At 45.6% G+C, this 19,800-nt stretch overlaps 1 long non-coding RNA gene across 1 annotated transcript in view; it reads right to left on the reverse strand.

Annotated features, from left to right (window-relative positions):
* LOC136050509 (uncharacterized) overlaps positions 1 to 18,195 on the reverse strand; it is a 35,793-nt gene extending 17,598 nt beyond the window's left edge. Inside the window, exon 1 of the long non-coding RNA XR_010622394.1 lies at positions 18,125 to 18,195. This is a non-coding gene — a long non-coding RNA (uncharacterized LOC136050509). The remainder of the gene's footprint in view (positions 1 to 18,124) is intronic.
* Positions 18,196 to 19,800: the final 1,605 nt, after the last annotated feature.

The following is a 19,800-nucleotide window of genomic DNA, read 5'->3' on the forward strand; positions in this document are numbered from 1 at the left end:
ACAGCACAACAGTAGAAAAGAAAGAGTCATTCCCTTCTTCAGTATTTTACAGAAGCTGTAGTAAAATTTCTAAAGCTTTTTGGATAAATAAGGCATTTCATATGTGTAGCAAGCAATGGAAAGCAGAAATATAGTTGACCCACGAATGCTGAGACTGAATAATTTGATTATCCAAAAACAAACCCCAAAAAAACTCGTTCACTTCCAGAACTGTTTTCATAGTAGTTCTCAGCTACTTAGTGCCACAAACAAGCTTTGTAACCAGTACAGGAAGCCATAATATTGCTTAAAACAGTGTAATTCATTCGTATCTCTCTTGTCCTCCCTTTGTGAAAGTAGAACCCTTCACACTCCCAAATTAAATTAGACCTGCTGCTCTCCTGGTCTAACATCAAAGAGATCACAGGTGCTCCTGGCTGGTTTGGCCCTCTCCTGTTGAGGTGGTGGTCCTAACAAGATGCACCCATATTCAAACACCAAAGAGAAGGAGAGAAGCATTATCACAGGGATTTCTGCCTGCAGATTTCCTAAAACCACTTGCACTCTTCACACAAATGACATACAAGGAGACAAGGGCTGAGTTCACAATTACCTATTTTACATTAAGTCATAATTAGCTGCAATGTATATACTTTAAAATAGCTATGAATAGACAGAGGAAATGCCAGGGACTGCCATCTGCTCTCTATGCCATAATTAACTGCCTGATTACAAAAATACATATATATTTATCTAATTAGCTTTAATAGCGCTGCATTTGCTGGCACCACACCAAAAATAATGTGAAGAAGCAAGTCCTACTGCTTTGCAGGAGAGGCTGGAGATGTGAATAGCTCTCAAGGGGATGTGCTGCAGGGTTCAGCACCACCACCATTGGGTCACAATAAGGATGCAGTTGGGCATCCCAAACAGGGCAGTGTGGCTCAAAACAGTTCAAGATAACTGATTATTTGAGCCCACTATTGTCTACAGAATCTATTGTCAACAGAATCATTTTCCATAGAGACTGAGATATTTATCTATTTTATTAATATATGTATATATATATTAATAGATATATTTTTTTCCAGTTCTCTCCAGAGCATAACTAGTGTTGCATTTACCATTATTTTAAGGCTGAGTAGTATTAATGTTTTGCCACAAGACAGATTTTGTCATGAATTCCATGTTTTGATTGCAACTCATCCACATTCTGCAAGATAAACACACTTAGGATCAGATTTTAAAAGTATTTCAGATGCCAAATGGTACATTTGACAGAAATTTCCAGGGAACACAAGAATCCAAATGCATCAAAATCCAGTTGTTCAGCTCCACCCCACTGAACCACTCACTGAGTTTCAAAGGGCTAGCTGAGCTGAACTTCGGTTTTAGCTTATGTAACTGTAATTGTTGTAAGCACAGGACACGACTATGCATGCAAAGTCTCAGCCAGAGGAGTACAGAAGATGGTCAGTATCCCTACCACATTTCACAGAATAACATCCAATCTGTCAGATTTTCTCCTGTGTGCTTACAGCACCTATTATTTACACACCCTCTGTGGTTTCCATGAAATTCATCATGAAGTCTGAGAAGTTTACACACAGCCTCTAAGATGCACTGCTGGAGCTCTGCGTCTTCCTATGCTCATCTCAAACCAGACCTTTGGCAGCAGGATTTTATTCCCATCAGGGAATAACCACACCCTGTGGTTGGTGTCCCCAAAGGGACTTACTGCTGGCTGATGAAGTGTCCCACCACAACCAAGGGCTCCGCTGTGGACCCTGTGCAGTGCTCCCCCCACAGCTCAAGTGGTCCTGCACTAGGAAATACTCAGTATATGGGGAGATGTCATTGCAGAAAAATCACCTCCCATGGCTCCCTCTCACTTTCAACCCCTCCCTGAAACACAGTGTAAACATACAGTGCAGGTATAAGGGGGATGCCCAAACCCTTAATGGCCTCATGGCAGTGAACTATTTCACACGCCTCAATAGTCAGCACCTAGCACCTGCACCCACAACAGTTATTTGGGAGAACAGTCCCTCATCCCACATCACGATTTTGCCAAATCCATCATCAAAGCCCTGAAAATGAAGTGTGACAGGCACATTCTCACTTGATACTTGCAGCGGTGCCACATGACAGTGGTGACACTGAGGTGATTATCACCCAGCAGAGCAGGTACATTAACTCAGTGACACATGTGCCTGTCTCCATTCTCCAGCCAGCCCCCTCTTCCCCAAGGACCACTAGCTGTAGGCACCATTTCTTCCGAATGACAGGGTAAAGATGCCTGAAGAATTCCTTTATAACAATTCTTTGATTTTATTTCAGCAAATGGGCTGAAATCCCTCGACTCCCAAATAGTTTGCATAGCAGCATCCTTGCATGCTGCTGGACATGCAAAAATCCTGTTTCCTTGCTCTTCTGGGGAGCCAAAGGCCCCTTTGCAAGTCTGATGAACTGTTGCTGCTCAGGTATTGAATTCATCTGATGTACAAAGCTAGCTACACTGCAAATGCCATGCAGGGGGAGATGGAGAGCACAGGTGTTGTTTTTTTTTTTTTTTTGGGGGGGAAAGAGGAAGAAGAGATGGGGAAGGTAATTTTTCAAATGAGATCAATAAAGTGATACACCCCCTTTTAGAGCCTGTTTCTTGAGTGCTGCTCACAGCTTCTCTGAGCCACAAGGCAACAGTTGTAGAGTAACAGAACAGAAATTCTTGATGTTTTGGTAAATAACATGGAACAGGCTTCACTCTCACATGTCCCACAGAACCCACTAGCAACAAGCCAAGTAAGATGCTTTCTCCCACAAGATTAATACACACAGTAAGCTAAAAAATTAATTAAAGGAAAATCATGCCATCACTCTGGGCCTGAGTCTCTTCTGGAAGACATGCAGAGACCTATTCCTTTGACCACAAGCCTGCTGCTACCCACTCTGATCTTTATTCATGAAATTAGGATCCCATTCTGTAAGACCACTAGTTAAGCAGATTTACTGCTCTAATAGCACTGCCTCTGTGAGTCCTTCCATCTGACTCCTGATGGCCTCTCTCCAGAAAAGCACTTAAGTATATCCCTCTGTAGCCAAGGGAACATCCGTTCTTTGGCTCCTGAGGAACTTCTCACACGTTGGAATTCACAAGTGTACCACTGAATCACAGCCTCCCACTTATCTGTCCAATTAAAAGCACAGGGCTCCTCAATTACAAGCAAAACCAGGCAGGTATTGTGTTTCACTTGTAGAAGCAATTTTGGAGGCCCTGTGAAAGCAATTATCACCAGTTTCTTTACAAAATATACGCATATATATACACATTGATTATTAAAAGCACCCTCATTTTAGGAAACCTGCTTCTGATCCCATTTCAGAAGTCTCTGTTCATCAGCAATGGGGTTACTGGATTATCGCCCCTCATTTGGTCTTGGACATTCCAGCAAGAAGACTGCTCTCCACGATCATCTTGGATAATAAAGCTGAAGTAAGTACTTCAGATGGAACAAGAAAGAAAACTTTTTCTTCAGGTAATTTATATTTTATCACAAATCTCAACTGTGCTGGCCACAAATACACAGAATTCAGAGGCTGCTTGCTGCATTCCATAAGCAGAGCTGAGGCCGTGCATTGCTGTGATCCCAACAGCCAAGCTTGTACAGCCCTGTGCAAAACACCCAGGTTTCCTCTGCACCCCCTTGGCTGCTTCAGCCCCCCCAGGGAGGAGGAGCTCCCACTGTGTCTGCACACATTTCAAAAAGGCCTGGCTTCCTCTGAGCACTGAGGGTTTTGCTGCAATCCAGCTCAAAGCTTACTATTTCACTGTCACATTCTGCAGGGTTTTCCAAATGGAAAAGCCCACAAACATCCTGTCCTTTTTTTCCATCCCTTGCTTTGTATTTCTTAAATCTCTGGTTAAGATGGATGTATTTCATTAGGGAAAGACAGAAAAATGGAAAGAAAGATGTTATGACATGCGTTTTTCTCCCTGCTTCCACTGCTCTTAGAGCAGTAGTATCACCCCAATGGGAGCATCAGACACAGCTGCTTCAGATGCGGCAGCTGCTTTGGTCTGGATGGTTGAGTTACAGTATTTTCCAGGGCAGGCAACCGCACTTTTTCACAGGGTAAAGAATTATGCATCTGAATGGTGCAGAAGGGGACTACATGGACAAAGATACTCCTTGCATGAGAAATGAAAAAGCCATCCCCAGGCAAGGGCACAGCTGGAGGTTTAGCTTCCATTTGTGGTTTGGCACCTAGCTTGCTTCAATTTTAAGCCATTCCATCCTTAAAACTTTTTTTTCTTTGTGAAATGCTTTGAAACTACACAAAAACACAGCTGGATGTTAGAGGTCACCGCACAGCACAGGGTCTCTGTGAAAGCTCTGAAGTTTATCCTTTTCAGGCATGCAGCACAGTGACAACACAGGTGAGGGCGAACTATGCCCAGTCTGTGTACACAATGCCAAACTTTACAATACTATCAGCTTGGGATTTTTCTTTTGCTATAGTTTAAGGAATGGTCTCTTACAATAAGGATATTTTGTGGTCAACTCCACAGGTGCTCAGTGTGCAATAGCCCAGTGTCAGAAAGAACGGAGCCATCTAGTTGGCAGACAACATTTTTAAGGGGAGTGGGAAAGGAAAAAAGTAAAACCAGAGCCCGTATGATTTGAGCACTGAAAATACAAGGGAGTTCGTGTATGACTTGGAGAGGCATTGGCACAGGCTGCCCAGGGAGGAGGTGGAGTCACCATCCCTGGAGGCATTCAAGAACCACTGGGTGAGGCAGTGAGGGACATGGTGGGGATGGCTGATGATTGGACAAGGTGATCTTAGTGGTCTTTTCCAAACTTAACGATCCTATGATTTAATGACTTGAAACTTCAGGTCTCTAAATCTGTGCACACGCTCTCTGATCTACCCACACACTGCCCCTTTAACAGCCTCTGTGTAGGTTCCCAGGTGGGATCTCCAGAGCTCACTGCTTCCCAGGGCAGCTGGGCTGATGACACATGACAGCACAGGGTTCCTGTGCCTATCTCTGGGCACTGCATCAAGCAAGTCCTCAACACCCATACACTCGTGCTTTTGCACATTATGTTATCAACCCAGAGACAGTAGGAGCACTGACATTCAGGCAACCTAAGTAATGACAAGTTAGCAATGCATTAATTATGACAGATGACAAGCTTTGCCATGCTTGGAAGAAGCACTCTGCAAAAGCACAAGCAGACATCCTTTTTCCCTTGACTCTGTGGAGACCCAACATCACCACACAGAGTAAGCATCCACCAGCTCCCCCTCCACCAAGCAGCCCCGTGGTGATATTCAATTGGATTTTTGTCACCTCTGTGATTTGGCAGCCAGCTTCTTGACAATGGGCAACAAGAGTCTAAATGCTCTCAGAGACAGCATCTCCTAGCAAGGATCTTTCCTTACACACACACAAAAAAAATGGATGACAGCATGATGCCTACACCCATCAGCAACCCTGACACCAACCACTTTTTTCACTGATCTAACACTTCTCTATGATTCTTCCTAAAACTGGAGCAGAAGTGGTTAAGAGAAGGAAAGACTGACGTTTGTTGTCTTTCCCCCACAACTGCAAACAGCTCTCATACTGACAAGGGAAAGGCTGTGTGGAACAGCAGCATTGGTGATATTAAAGCTCAGCACTCCATAGGTGCAGAGCCTTGAGCTTGAGGCTCAGTAGAAAAAGGGAGAAATCTTATATGACGGCTGGGGCAAGGAGATGCTAGGAAGTCACTGTCCTACTGCTGAGCAAATCTATGAGTGCTGCTGCTGCAGTAAAATTGGCAGTGCGGCAGCAAGAATTAGCTGAGGTTTATGTGTATACTCAGTAAAAATATTTTCTCTAAGAAGATAGGATCCTGTGCATAGAAATAATGTATTCAGCAGAAATGCAGCTCCCAGCTTTCCTTCCCTCTGCAATCGTCCTCCCTCTGTGCTGTTCTGAGCATGTGCCTCTACGCTCAACTATTATTCATCCTGTAAAGCTGTTAGGAGCATATCTACTATAGGAAATGGAATATAATGGTAAAAGCACATCATCTTCAGTGAGATTCCAGAAAATGGAGAGGAAAAATCTCCTTAACAACATGTGTCTAATTAGGAATGTGTGAAAAAAACTCTGGACAAATGTGTTGGGCAAAACCTCAGTGCAAGATTTGCAAATACCAAACCAAGAGTTAGTTTACTAAAAAGTCTGTGGTTTCTTGTTTGTTGATTGTTTGTTTTCATTATCCCATTAAATAATTAATAATAATAATGTCCAGGAAATCTCAGCAGTAGGTATGTAAAAGACTGAAAGAAGCGAGCTTCATTCACAAAGTAAGTTACCTTCATTCTTCAGCAAGAGAGAGTTGTTATGGCATTTGAAGAACAGAACATGCTGCAGATACATCCATCCTATTTGCAAGCGAGAGAACACCAAAGCAGATTCAAACCTTTCTACTAATTTCAATCCCTTCTTTCTGCGTAACAAAGGAAATGAAGGATTTTTACTGAGACAGGCTTCTTCTATAGGTTTCACCTGCAACAGCAGGACCTTACCAACTCATTCAAAAAGCTCTACTCAGAAGCTCTACTACTTTGTGTATTACGCTCCTATCAAGCCACAACACAATTCTTTCATAAATAAAGTTGCTGAAATGAAGCAGCTATACTACCACAAATACAACATCCAGCTCTCAAACACTCCTACGTTAATATTTACACTTGGCCTACTGCAGCTTGTTCATCTTGAACTCTTGTTTTCAAATGAAAACTGCTGAGAGCTCCCCAGTTATGGCTAACAAAAGGACAAGCAACATTTCCCTCCTCAACTGCAACAACTAATTTTGCTCAGCTGGAAATGTCAGATCGAGGCTTTTAATACCAGTATTTGAGTGAAATTCAAGGCCAAGGTCTTTCTCAAACATCTTCCCTAGGTCAGGAGCAACAGGATTCATAGCCTTCCTGCTTGAAGAAGGTGTTCGTGCCCCATGAGCAGATTGTATATTTCAAAAGCCACAGCTCCTTTTGTTCTTAGATAATGAAACTTGCTTCTTTAGACAAATTGTTATTAAAACAAATTCTCCATAGGATTTAAACAGGGAGACAATTTCAGGAAAAGCCCAGCTTTCATGTTGGATATAGAAAAGGCACAGCATGTAAAAGACAACATCTGAAGCTCTTTTTTTTCCCTCTTCTTCTTTTATCTCCTCAACAAATCAATGAACAGAGGGATGGTACTTTAGAAAACAACAGTTTGACAAAGGGTTACACCTTAGGAAGCTCAGTGGCATTAGTCAAAGATTTATTTTTTTCTTTGTGCAGAAATCCTATTGCTTTGCGCAAAAAGCATACATTGGTTAAGATATACTCAAGTGTCCTAACAATAGCCAAGCATCTAGGCTTTGAAATAGCAAAGAGGAGAGATTCTTCACTCCTGCCACCTGGGCCTCCTCAAGGACTCAGCCCCTTGCCAGGTGACAGCTAATCCACCCACATCTTGTATAGTCCCATCACTGCTACCTTCTTGACTGAGTAAAAAATGCAGAACAAAATGAAGACAAAATCTTTTTTGCCCTTGCTAAAATTCAAGCATTCTCTTCTTACTTTGCTTCACTTCAGGCTGAAACAACTCAGCATCTTAGAATTCCTTCAGGGAAAGGAGCTCCTTTCTCAGCATTGCCAATGCTATCACGACCCCAGAGCTGCAGGTTCAATGAAGTTCAGTGACCTGTGTAATCAGAAAGCATAGCTCATAGGAGACACATCTACTCCGCACTGCATCCATAAACATGCAGCCTTCTTTTCACCCACAGAAACAACTGTATTCTCTGCACCGTGTAGCAGTGGCACGCAGCCTTCCTCCCTAGCATCTCACTAAGGGGGGAAATAGTATTCCTTTGGGTCTGCTGAAGTACAGCCCCAAAATGCTCCTCTCCATCTCTCTCACCATAGCTTGGTCCTAATAACAGCGTGGGCAGGGTGACCACACAATCCCCTTTGTCACACCACTAAAATAACTCTCATACGGGCAGCTGTAGGAGCACATAAGTTCATAAGTTCATAAGTTCATAAGGTTGGAAAGGACCTATAAGATCATCTAGTCCAACCATCCTCCTATCACTATCTCTACCCAACTACTAAATTAAGTCCTTAAGCACCTCATCTAAACGCTTCTTGAACAGCGCTAGGGATGGTGCCTCAACCACCTCCCTAGGCAGGCCATTCCAGTGCCTGACCACTCTTTCAGAAAAGAAATGCTTCCTGAGGTCTAATCTAAATCTTCCCTGGCGCAACTTGTGGCCATTCCCTCTCGTCCTGTCATTACTTATCAGGGAGAAGAGGCCTACCCCCTCCTCACCACAACCCCCCTTCAGGAAGTGGTAGAGTGCTATAAGGTCTCCTCTGAGCCTCCTCTTCTCCAGACTAAACAATCCCAGCTCCCTCAGCCGCTCCTCATAAGACTTGTGCTCCAGGCCCCTCACCAGTTTTGTTGCCCTTCTCTGAACACGCTCCAGGGCCTCAATGTCCTTCTTGTAGTGAGGGGCCCAAAACTGAACACAGTACTCGAGGTGGGGCCGCACCAGAGCTGAGTACAGGGGGATGATCACCTCCCTGCTCCTGCTGGCTACACTATTTCTAATACAGGCCAGGATGCTGTTGGCCTTCTTGGCCACCTGGGCACACTGCCGGCTCATGTTGAGCCGAGCATCAACCAACACCCCCAGGTCCTTTTCCTCTCTACATTCTTCAAGCCATTCTGCCCCAAGCCTATAGCATTGCATGGGGTTATTGTGGCCAAAGTGCAGGACCCGGCACTTGGTCTTATTGAACCTCATCCCATTTTGCTCAGCCCAGCTGTTCAGCCTATCCAAATCCCTCTGAAGGGCCTCCCTACCCTCAGGCAGTTTGACACATCCTCCCAGCTTTGTGTCATCTGCAAACTTACTGAGGGTACACTCAATTCCCTCATCTAGGTCATCAATAAAGATATTAAACAAGATGGGCCCCAAAACTGACCCTTGGGGGACACCACTCGTTACAGGACGCCAGCTGGACTTAACTCCATTAACCACTACCCTCTGGGCACGGCCCTCCAGCCAGTTCTCCACCCAGAGAAGAGTGAACCTGTCCACACCACGGGCTGCCAGTTTCCTTAGGAGAATACTGTGGGAGACCGTGTCAAAGGCCTTGCTGAAGTCCAGGTAGACTACATCAACAGCCTTTCCCTCATCTACCTGTCTGGTCACCCAGTCATAGAAGGAGATGAGGTTGGACAAGCACGACCTGCCCCTGGTGAACCCGTGCTGGCTGGGTCTGATCCCTTTATTGCCATGCACGTGTCGTGTGATCTCCCTCAATATCATCTGTTCCATAACTTTCCCTGATACCGAGGTCAGGCTGACAGGCCTGTAGTTCCCCGGGTCTTCCTTACGTCCTTTCTTGAAGATGGGAGTCACATCGGCAAGCCTCCAATCTTGTGGGACCTCTCCTGATAACCAGGAATGCTGATAGATGGCAGAAAGTGGCTCGGCAATCACCTCTGCTAGCTCCCTCAGCACCCTTGGGTGGATCCCATCTGGCCCCATGGACTTGTGGCAGTTCAGATGGAGGAGAAGATCTCTGACCGTCTCTGCTTGAATCACAGGGGGTGAATTATGCACCCCGTCCCGGACTTCCAGGTCAGGGCAAGTACCATTTGGATAACTGTCCTGTCTATTAAAGACAGATGTGAAGAAGGCATTGAGAACCTCAGCCTTTTCCTTATCGTCTGTGGTTATATTGCCTGCCTCGTTGAGTAAAGGAGGGAAATTTTCCTTAGTTTTTCTCCTGCTGTTAATATATTTGTAAAAGGGTTTCCTGTTCTCCTTTACAGCAGTAGCCAGCCTAATTTCAAGCTGGGCTTTAGCATTTCTAATTTTCTGCCTGCAGATCTTGGCCAGTTCTCTGTAGTCACCCCAAGTAGCCTGACCCATCTTCCAGAGGACATAGACTCTCTTTTTCTCTCGGAGTCTCAACAAAAGATCCCGGTTCATCCACACTGGTCTTTTGCTCCTCCGGCTTGACTTACAGGACTCCGGGACTGCCTGCTCCTGTGCCTTTAAGATTTCCATCTTGAAGAGCATCCAGGCTTCCTGGACCCCTTTACCCTTCAGGAGCAAGTCCCAAGGGACCCTTGCAACAAGTGTCCTGAACAGGTCAAAGTCTGCCCTCCGGAAGTCCAAGGTAATAGTTTTGCTAGTCACCCTCTTGACGGCACCCAGAATAGCAAACTCCACCATTTCATGGTCACTCTGGCCAAGACAATCTCCAACCTTCACATCCCCTACTAGTCCTTCCCTGTTAGTGAAAAGTAGGTCAAGCAAGGCATCTCCCCTGGTAGGCTCTTGCACCAGCTGAGTCAGGAAGCAATCATCCACACATTCTAGAAATCTCAAGGACTGCTTCCTCTGCGCAGTATTGTATTTCCAGCATATATCAGGGAAGTTGAAGTCCCCCATGAGAACGAGTGCTGGCCATCGTGCAACATCTACGAGTTGTTTATAGAACATCTCATCTATTTCTTCATCCTGACTAGGTGGTCTGTAACAGACCCCCACCACGATGTCACTCCTAAGGACTATCCCCCTGATCCTTATCCATAGACACTCTACTTTGTCATTTCCAACCACTAGTTCTTCAACATCAAAACACTCTTTGATATAGAGAGCTATGCCACCACCCTTTCTTCCCTGTCTATCCCTTCTGAAGAGCTTGTAGCCATCAATCCCAGTATTCCAGTCATGGGAGAGGTCCCACCATGTTTCTGTAATAGCTACAAGGTCATAGTTAGCCTGCCTCACAATGGCTTCAAGCTCTTCTTGTTTATTGCCCATGCTGCGTGCATTGGTATAGATGCACTTCAGCTGAGATATCTGCCTCACCCCTTTTTTCAGCACAGCCTCCTTAGGCTCTTTACTGGAGAGCCCTGTTTTATCCCCTTCCCCCGTCACAGCTAGTTTAAAGCTCTCTCAATGAGTCCAGCTAGCTCCTGTGCTAGGATTCGTTTCCCCCTTTGGGATAGGTGTGTCCCATCAACAGATAACAGGCCAGGAGCCGAGTAAACTGCCCCATGGTCAAAAAACCCAAAGTGTCTATCTCTACACCAACCTCTCAGCCAGTTATTCATCACTTGTGTTTTCCTAGCCCATTCTGTGTCCTTCACCGCCCCAGAAGGTATGGAAGCAAACACCACTTGTGCTCCCACCCCTTGAACTAATCGCCCTAATCCCCTAAAATCTCTTTTCATAGTTCGCAGACTTCTCTGAGATATTTCATTGCAGTCTGCCTGAACTACTAGTAATGGGTAGTAGTCGGTGGGGCGTATCAAGTCCGGGAGTCTTCTAGTAATGTCCCTGATTCGAGCCCCAGGGAGACAGCACACTTCCCTGCGGTTTGGGTCTGGTCTGCAAATGGGGCCCTCAGTTCCCTTTAGAAGGGAGCCACCCACTACGATCACCTTCCTTTCTTTCTTAGTAGCAGCAGTCTCAATGCACGGAGGTGACTGCCTTGCCATTGGTGGCCTCCTGCGGGAATCTTCCTGCACTTCACCCCTTATCACCTCTTCAACTTCCAATGCTGCAAATCTATTGCTTAGGGGTATCTGGGGGCACTGGGGAGGCAGAGGGGGAGATCGCCCACGGCACCGAGTAGGGACTCTCTGCCAGCCCTCCCCATCCCTCAGATATCCCCCTTCTGCCCTACGGGGACAGGTCAGGGAGTCCACCAGAAACTGTGGGGGATCTCCCTGGTACCTTTCTCTCTGGCACTCTAGGGAGTTACTCCACCAGTCAATCTCCCGCTCACAGTCCCTGATGGCCCTCAGTCTCTCAACCTCCTCCTTCAATTCAACCACCATGTTAAGCAGATCTTCCACCTGCTCACACCTTGCACAGGAGAACTGCTTAGCACCCTCATCTAGTAGTAGCAGGCTCTGGCACTCCTTGCAACCAGAGACCTGTGTAGCCACACTTCTAGGCAGACCTTCTGTCTGGGTCGCCACAGCCTTCTTAAGGCAAGCCCTCTGTCTTGTAGAGACCATGACAGAAAAAAATAAAAACAAAGAAACGAAAAAAAAATTGAGAGTAAATAAATAAATAATGGTTTATAATAATATATATATAGATATGAATTGTAATGTGATACTTCGCGGCCCTCCCTGAGCCCTTCAGGGATATACCCCTTCAGCCCTAATCAGCTGAGGAGTGTGGGCGAGGGCGCTGAAACCCTGGCAACGCCTATGCCTCGTTAACACCTACCTCGTTAACACCTTGTGCCTCGTTAACGCTTCGTTAACCTCTCGCGAGAACAGCCGTTGGGACTGCCTGCTCTCACTCGGTTCCCGAGAGACTGGAACCTCCCGAAAACCCACCCTGTACCTCAATCAGCCACTGCAGCTCCGGCTGTGCCGACTCCAAAGCAGTTGATCACGAGGACGAAAAAAAAGAAAAACTTTTTGCTTCTTCACAAAAGAAGCAAAACTGGAATGGAGCACAACCTCCAGCCCAGAAAGTCCTGCTGTGTCAGGAGCACAAACCAGTACACATACCCCATTGCTCACATCATTCCTGAGCACAGTGTCCACCACAAGAGCCAGGAGCCTGGATGGCAGCTGGTCCCACTCTGGACCATTTGAAACCTCAGATGCAGAGAACGGTATATAAAACTATTTTCAAAAGGGAAGTCCTCACTCAGCACAGAAATCCAGCATCTCTGGGCCTCACTCAGTCATAAAAGATGAGTCCAACCTGCCTTAGCGTTTCCACACATACAACTATACAACTATGATTGGCCTGTATGGGCCTAAATCACTCTAACAACAGACTTCTTTATCACATCAGCCCTTGCTATCCCCCCTTTGCCCCAGGATCAGATACCCAGCTTTACTTAGGTCAGCAGCTCCATGCAAAGCATGATCCTTTGTGCAGATTAGGCACATGGCACTGGCACACATGGTTCCTATTTCTTCACTGAACTAAAAAAGGTGTGATTTCTTACAGCAGCCCTTCTCCTGACTGCACAGACTTTCTAGGGCACTTGGATTTGCTTTATGATGGGCATCCCCTCCCACGCCCACTAACCCACATCTCTTAGCACCGCATTCAAATGTTTCTTGAACCTGTCACATTTTTGTTTGATGTAAGTTTGTAATTTTGAGAGTACCAAATGGAATTTTAAAACACTATGATGAGAAAGGCTAAAATATAGATATCTATGAGTAGACAACCACTGGGACAGCTTTAATTTTACCTGGGCCAGCTTACTCACTCATAGCCTATGCAGACCAAAAGAATAATTCATAAGCTTTAATAAGAGTATGGATCTGCAGGCCCCTCCTAACCATGCGTGCGTGCAGCAGTGGGGAAGGGGCTGTGGTCAGTGTGTGGCTGGAGGCTGCAGACCCCCACAGGGTTCACAGAACCTATGCTGACTGGAGGAGGGTGGCCCCTTGCTCCCACAAGGATAAGAAGCAGTATTTCCAAACAGCTCTCCATCTAATTCGTACTTATGTAAAAGAGCTGTCCCATAACGCAAATCATCAAGCAATTAGCATGCAGCGTTGAGGCGAGGCTCTCCTTTGCTTGTTGACGAACTATCTTCAATGCCATTAATGAGAGCTAATTAAATCAATCAAGTCACCATCATTCCTCCAACATTACTGCAGTTAGTGAACCTGTATCGGATGGGGAGTGGTTTCTCAGGCACTGTAAATACCAAGATGCACATTTATCATCTTGTCCTTCCAGCATACATCTGCTCTCACTGCTGTGCCTTCCATTTATCATCTGTTGTCACCGTCCCAGTCCCCAACACATCCAGGTGTCAATTAATTCTTTCCTCACTTCCCTGCGTGGCTCAAGTGCATTACACTGAATAATCTGTCTTAACACCTATGCAAAGATCTCCTTACTGGAAAGGATCAGCATTCAGCCACATCCCCTAAGCTGTGTGGCTGTGACCATATCCTCTCTGTTCCTGTGCTGTATGGTACTAAAATTGCAATAAATCTCCACAAATTTTGAAATTTTTCAGGGGAAAAAGCATAGATTTCCACTCCTTTCTCCCAGGCCTCAGCAGACTTGCAGTGCAGTCATAAAAATATATATACATACAAAAAATCGTCTGAGAACGATTTCCAGTGGGTAATTGCCATGGATCATGAACCCTCAAATTGCTTTTATAACTGATGAGCATTTCACATCACACGATTCCAACACTGATAGTATAAGGCAACAGCACTTCTGATACACTGCCAGCATATGAGCCTGCTGCTCCATCCCTGCGAGCATGTAGGTGGATGGTGGTCTTCTCCTAAACAGGAGCATCCTCTAACATTATAACATTTGGACTCCATTTATGTTCCCATGCTATCTGGCTAACTCCCCTTTCTATTTATAAATAAGATATATTAATGTGCTTTAATTTTGGCACTGGGTGTTTATTTTAGAGAGAAATTAGCTTCCCTAATTGAAAGCAGCATTGGCTCTGGTAATAAATCTATTAAAAAGAAATGCATACATAAAAGAAGTGAGATGTTTGTAGTTTTTTTCCCTTCATCATGAATGTTGCATGAAGAAAAAAACTGTACCCCTGCCAGCAAGGGTCACAAGGACAACAACACATCAGCCAGGTCTCATTGAAAACCTCTAGTCCCCACACAGTTGCTGAGCCATAATACAACTCTCCCTTGTTCTGTCACGCCTCCATGCAGTGCTGCACCAATGTTATGGTTGCTGCAGACTTGCACACTGAATAAATACATCGGGCTGCATAGGTCTCTTCCGCTTCAGAGAGGATCAGTGGATTTCTTTCCTTAAAGGAAAGGCTCTGACAAAATCCTCAGCTTAATCCAGTTAGTATCATATACTCAACTAAATTAACGCAACTGAAAGCGTTCTGTCAAAGGCATTTCATCAGGCATGTACACAATTCTGGTAACAAAGTGATTTTTGTGAACAGAACCCTGCCTGGCACACAAACAGAAGCACGGGTACACAGCGACGGCAGCAATCAGATCCCTCCAATTACATGGTTATATAAAGGCACGGAGGAGAGAGAAGTTATCTGCTTGGTGCCAGACCGGGGGAAGTGGCTGACATGAAAAGAGGAGCTCACGTGGCAGCATCAGCTTCCTATGGGCCTTTAACACTGGCATAAATCAAATCACCAGCACAGAGCCACGGTCACATCACATGGGCGTTTTGATTCCTACTCCGCTTCTGGCTGCAGTGCTTTTGATTCTGTCACTGGTCAATCTGTTTAATGTGTTAATTGCAAACTCCTCTGGTCTTCATTCAGCGTTTCTTCTTTTTATTGGTGTGGCTGACATCAGAAACATGCAAATAAGGTGACCAAACTATTTTGCCTTCTGCATATTGAACCTGCATCCGGCCAGCTTTGAAGCTCTGCATCTGAGCAGGGGTGGACAAACCACACAGCAGCACAGAAGCTCAGTGGTCCTTGCTCCTGGCTTTCTTCTCCATACAGTATTAGCAGGTTAGACCTGCCCATACATCCAGAGCATTTAGAAGATGTCCCAAGCAATCCTGTTGCCAATGCAACACAGAGGACCTCTGCAAATAGCATAAGAAGCAAAAAAAAAAACAACAAAAAACAAACAAAAAAAAAGCACCTGACCTTCTGTGCTGGGATGTGCAAAGTGAAGTGACTGACTTATCACTGTGATCAACTCACTCAATGTTTCTGGGGCCTAAAGCACACCCTAATGCTACAGAAGGCCTTGACACAACTTCAGAGTGCACAAGTGATACCACCACTGCGGAGGAGACCTACACACATGCCAAAAAATCAGTATTTGCATTCAGCTAGCAGGAAGCGTGCCCACTGTGGTATTTGGCTGGCTTGATGCACAGCATTCCTCACTGACTGATAAATGGTCAGGTTTTAGGCATAGGAGACAAGGAGCAAGAAGCTGTGTGAAGTGAATCATCCGTAGAGAAAGAAGAAAATGCAGAGAGGATACAGCTGCTATGTGCTAAGGAAACTGGGCTGCAAGGGACAGCACGCATGGGAGCAACAAAGGGGGTTTCCTATCATGAAAAGGGAGCACACAAATACAAACACGCAGAGGAGAAAACTGAACCACATAGGACGTGGTTATGGTACAATGCCTGCCCTTGGGAGATGCTGGCAGAGAGATTAGTAGGAAGTCTTGGAGCAGCTCTGTTTATATGATGGAAGTGCTGCAACCTCTGAGCTGTGCAGTACCAACACCAGAAGCAGAATGCATACTGGTCTCAGCACACCAGGTTTAAAGCAAAACAATTTGTCCTGAGCCCATGGGTCAGCACACAAACTTGCGCCTTTCCTGCTCTCAGAGGTCAGAGCAGCCAGGGTAAGGTTCCTTCTGTGTCGAGAAGCAACAAATCTCTCTTTGGTACTTAGAAAGCCTCAGTGGTGATGTGAAAGGGCATTGGGGTTTCTGCAAGAATTAGAAGCCGAGCTCCGCAGCCACTTGGTGCAGCTTCACTGCCTGCTGTGCCCCTGGCACTTGCCTTTTTCTAACGTGACTTTCAGGGTCATTCTAGAGTGTCTCCTCCAGCAAACCCTCTCTTTAGTTACTGCAGAAGGCTCTTTATTGCTATAATCATTTCGAAGCCTTTGAGCTGTACTTACAGCAAGCAGCTTGCAAGCAGAGCCAAGGCGCTCCATTAGGAGATGCTAAAACAAAAAGCCATGTTTTGTTTCTTTTTTCCTCCAGGAGAGCAATCAAATTAATCTCATCCTCCTCCCTTCACGGTAGGGATTGAACTGAAGCAGTAATAAAGAAAAATCTCATGAACAAACCATCGGCCACCAGAGTCATTTGTCTGCTATCGATCTGCCGTGTGATTTAATGGGATGGAAAGGCAGGTACAAGAGCATCCAGCCCACAGGCATGCTGTACCCCCATCCCCAACAGTCTCATCTGCCAATGAGATGGACCTCATGTGGGGAGCAGGGCACACGGCCCTGCTGCCATATTTCTGTCCCAAGTAGCTATTGCAAATCTGTTGTATGTGGCAACATCCAAATGGACCCACTCACATATATGACAAGTAGTTGTAGTCAAATTAAACCAAAGTGACAATTAAAAAAAAGATTCTGAAGATGAACTTTCATCAGGCTGTGGCTCAGAAAAGCCTCAGCAAAGCCTCTCCCTCCTGTCCACCCAAGTGCCTGGGGTGAGCAGCCTCTCCTCAGGAGCCAGTGCTGCCCACAGGAGAGAGCAGGCCCTCCTCAGGGCTCACGAAAGGGAAAAGAAAATGAAATCCTTTAGATCTGCACTCCATGTATGAACCATGAAGAAAGCAGACTTAGAGTCAATCTGCCAAAAATGGGAAAAGGTTTCACCCCAGTTCTTGTAGGTTCTCATGCTCAAATATTTGCCTCAGAAAACAGATTTGCTGTCACTTCATTTGTATCCTCTGCACCAATAAGTGAGAGCTGAAGCCAAACTACAGAACACCTTGCAATTCATGACTGATGTCACTGACAGAAACTGCAAAATTTAGAATGCACAAACCTCCCCATCTCCAGCTCTGCCTAAATCATGCAAAAGCCATAAGGAGGTACATGCACTGAGCTATAGATCCCAGCTCTCCTCTTTCTCCTGAGCAGTACAGATGCCCTAGAGACTACACAGCTGCCAGCCCCCCTTGATGATCATATGCATAAATAAAAAGCCACAGTGATCTCATTTGAGTCCGTTAAACAGCAGAAGTGAGCACCAGAGGTCCCAGCCAGCCTAGCTGGATTGACTCGCAGTGGTTTTTGATTGAAGTCAATGATTAACAGACACAATTAAGAGACTGTTCCAGTTTAAAGACGAATTGGCCATGCAGTGACAAATTGTGAGTGCTTATTGCTGCACGCTGTGGCAGGTAATCAGGGGATGAAGCCGTAATTGTGGCACTTCTTGTTTTGCTTCTGCTGGAGCGCAGAACGCAAGATTCAATTTAACAAACAATTTGCCACACTGTTCAATCCTGCTGAGTGGGAAAGCAAAGCTTGCTGGCAGAGTTCCCTTTGAGTTTCACTCCTTTTTAAACCTGTTACAAGCAAAAGTGGTACTTACTTTAACCTCTGTGATGAAGCAGAAAGGAAAAGGAGTGTCACTGAGGGTGCATCTCGGGCTTCATCCAGAGCTGATGGAAAAAAAATAAAATAAAATCAGTGGGAAGAGTCATTCTTATTTTGGTGTCTTTGGAAGCATCGGAGATATCACAGTACAGTGAGGCCAACATGCTGAAGCAATAAACATAGAATAAAATATTAATTAAGGCGGGAAAAGATGTTAAAGGTTGTCTAGCACAGCTGTCAGCCCATCCCACCATGCCCACTAACCCATGTCCCTCTGTGTCACATTGACACGGTTCTCGAACATCTCCAGGTGTGGTGACTCCCTGGGTATCTGTGCCAATGCCTCACTACTGTTTCAGAAAAGAAACATTTCATAATATCGAAGCCAAACCTGCCCTGGCACAACTTGAGGCCATTCCTTCTGCTCCTATCACCTGGGAGGAAAGGCCGACCACCACCTTGCCACAGCCTCCACTCAGGCAGTTGTGGGGTGATAGAGTCTCCCTGGAGCCTCCTCTTCTCCAGGTTGGACAACCCCAGTTTCCCCAGCTGCTCCCCATCACACATGGGCTCCAGACCCCTCAGCTAATTGCCCTTCTCTGAACACATTCCAGGGCCTCAATGTCTTCCTCGTAGTGAGGGGCCCAACAATGAACACAGTAATTAAGGTGTGGCCTCAACAGTGCCAAGTACAGAAAATGTGGATGTGTGGAAGGGGGTAGAAATCTGTATGTGCTAGGAACTGCTCTCCCCCTCCACAAGACTGTTAAGTGCTGGCTGACCTTCAAGCCAAATGTCCTCCCACACTAAAGGAAGGGGAGGGTGAAGTAAGGAAGAAGCTACATACAGATTTAGCACCTCCTCACCAGTCTGCCCCTATTCTGCTGCTGGGAAAGCAGCACTGAGACTCCCACAGCGCAGGTTTTGAGATGCTCATGGTAAGGAAACAAGTGTAAACTTGGTGCCATGGTCTGGTTATTACAGTGAGTGGCTTTTCTTCCTCAGGTGTTGTTGAAGCAAGTGCTCCACAAGGGAAGTAATCTTATCCTGGTAAACCTCTAGAAATAGAGTAATTTTAATAGGCATCTCACTGTCAACAGTTGCACATCTGCTGAGTGCTAAATTAGAAACCAGAAAAAACAACACCATATTTCAGTTTTATATCAGCAAGAGAAAGTTCTCCAAAGTATTAAATGCAACACATGCTCTGCATGTACCCTGCTTCTGCCACTGCTTCCTGGGCCCCTTTTGTGCTTTTTTCCAGTTCACTACTTCAGGTGCTATAGGGCTGGAACTAAAGAACTCCCAAAGACATCAGTGCCAGAGATTTCCTGGAGCACAGCAGAGCTTCTCTGCTTCTTTAACTTAACTCAAGTCCACCCTTGCATGTAGTCAACACCTTGAGAGCCTGCAGTCCAAACCCAGCTTCTCCAACATGTCCAGCTTCAGAGCTTTATGACCACCACACCATAGATCTTCATTGCCGTTAATGATTCATAACCATGCAAGTCACTTAAGCTTATTCAGAACCCCAAAGCACAGGGGTTTCAGTATGTTTCCTTAGGGAAAGCATATCCTTAAATGTTTTCAGAAGCTCAGAGCCAACTAGAACCAGCTGTCATTCCTTCAGGATGAAGACACCAGCATTGCATTTTTGGTCAAAAGGAAGCC

This window comes from Cyrtonyx montezumae, unplaced genomic scaffold (assembly GCF_038088225.1).
Source record: "Cyrtonyx montezumae isolate F1298 unplaced genomic scaffold, pur_monq_1.0 scaffold_24, whole genome shotgun sequence".
Lineage (NCBI taxonomy): Eukaryota > Metazoa > Chordata > Aves > Galliformes > Odontophoridae > Cyrtonyx > Cyrtonyx montezumae.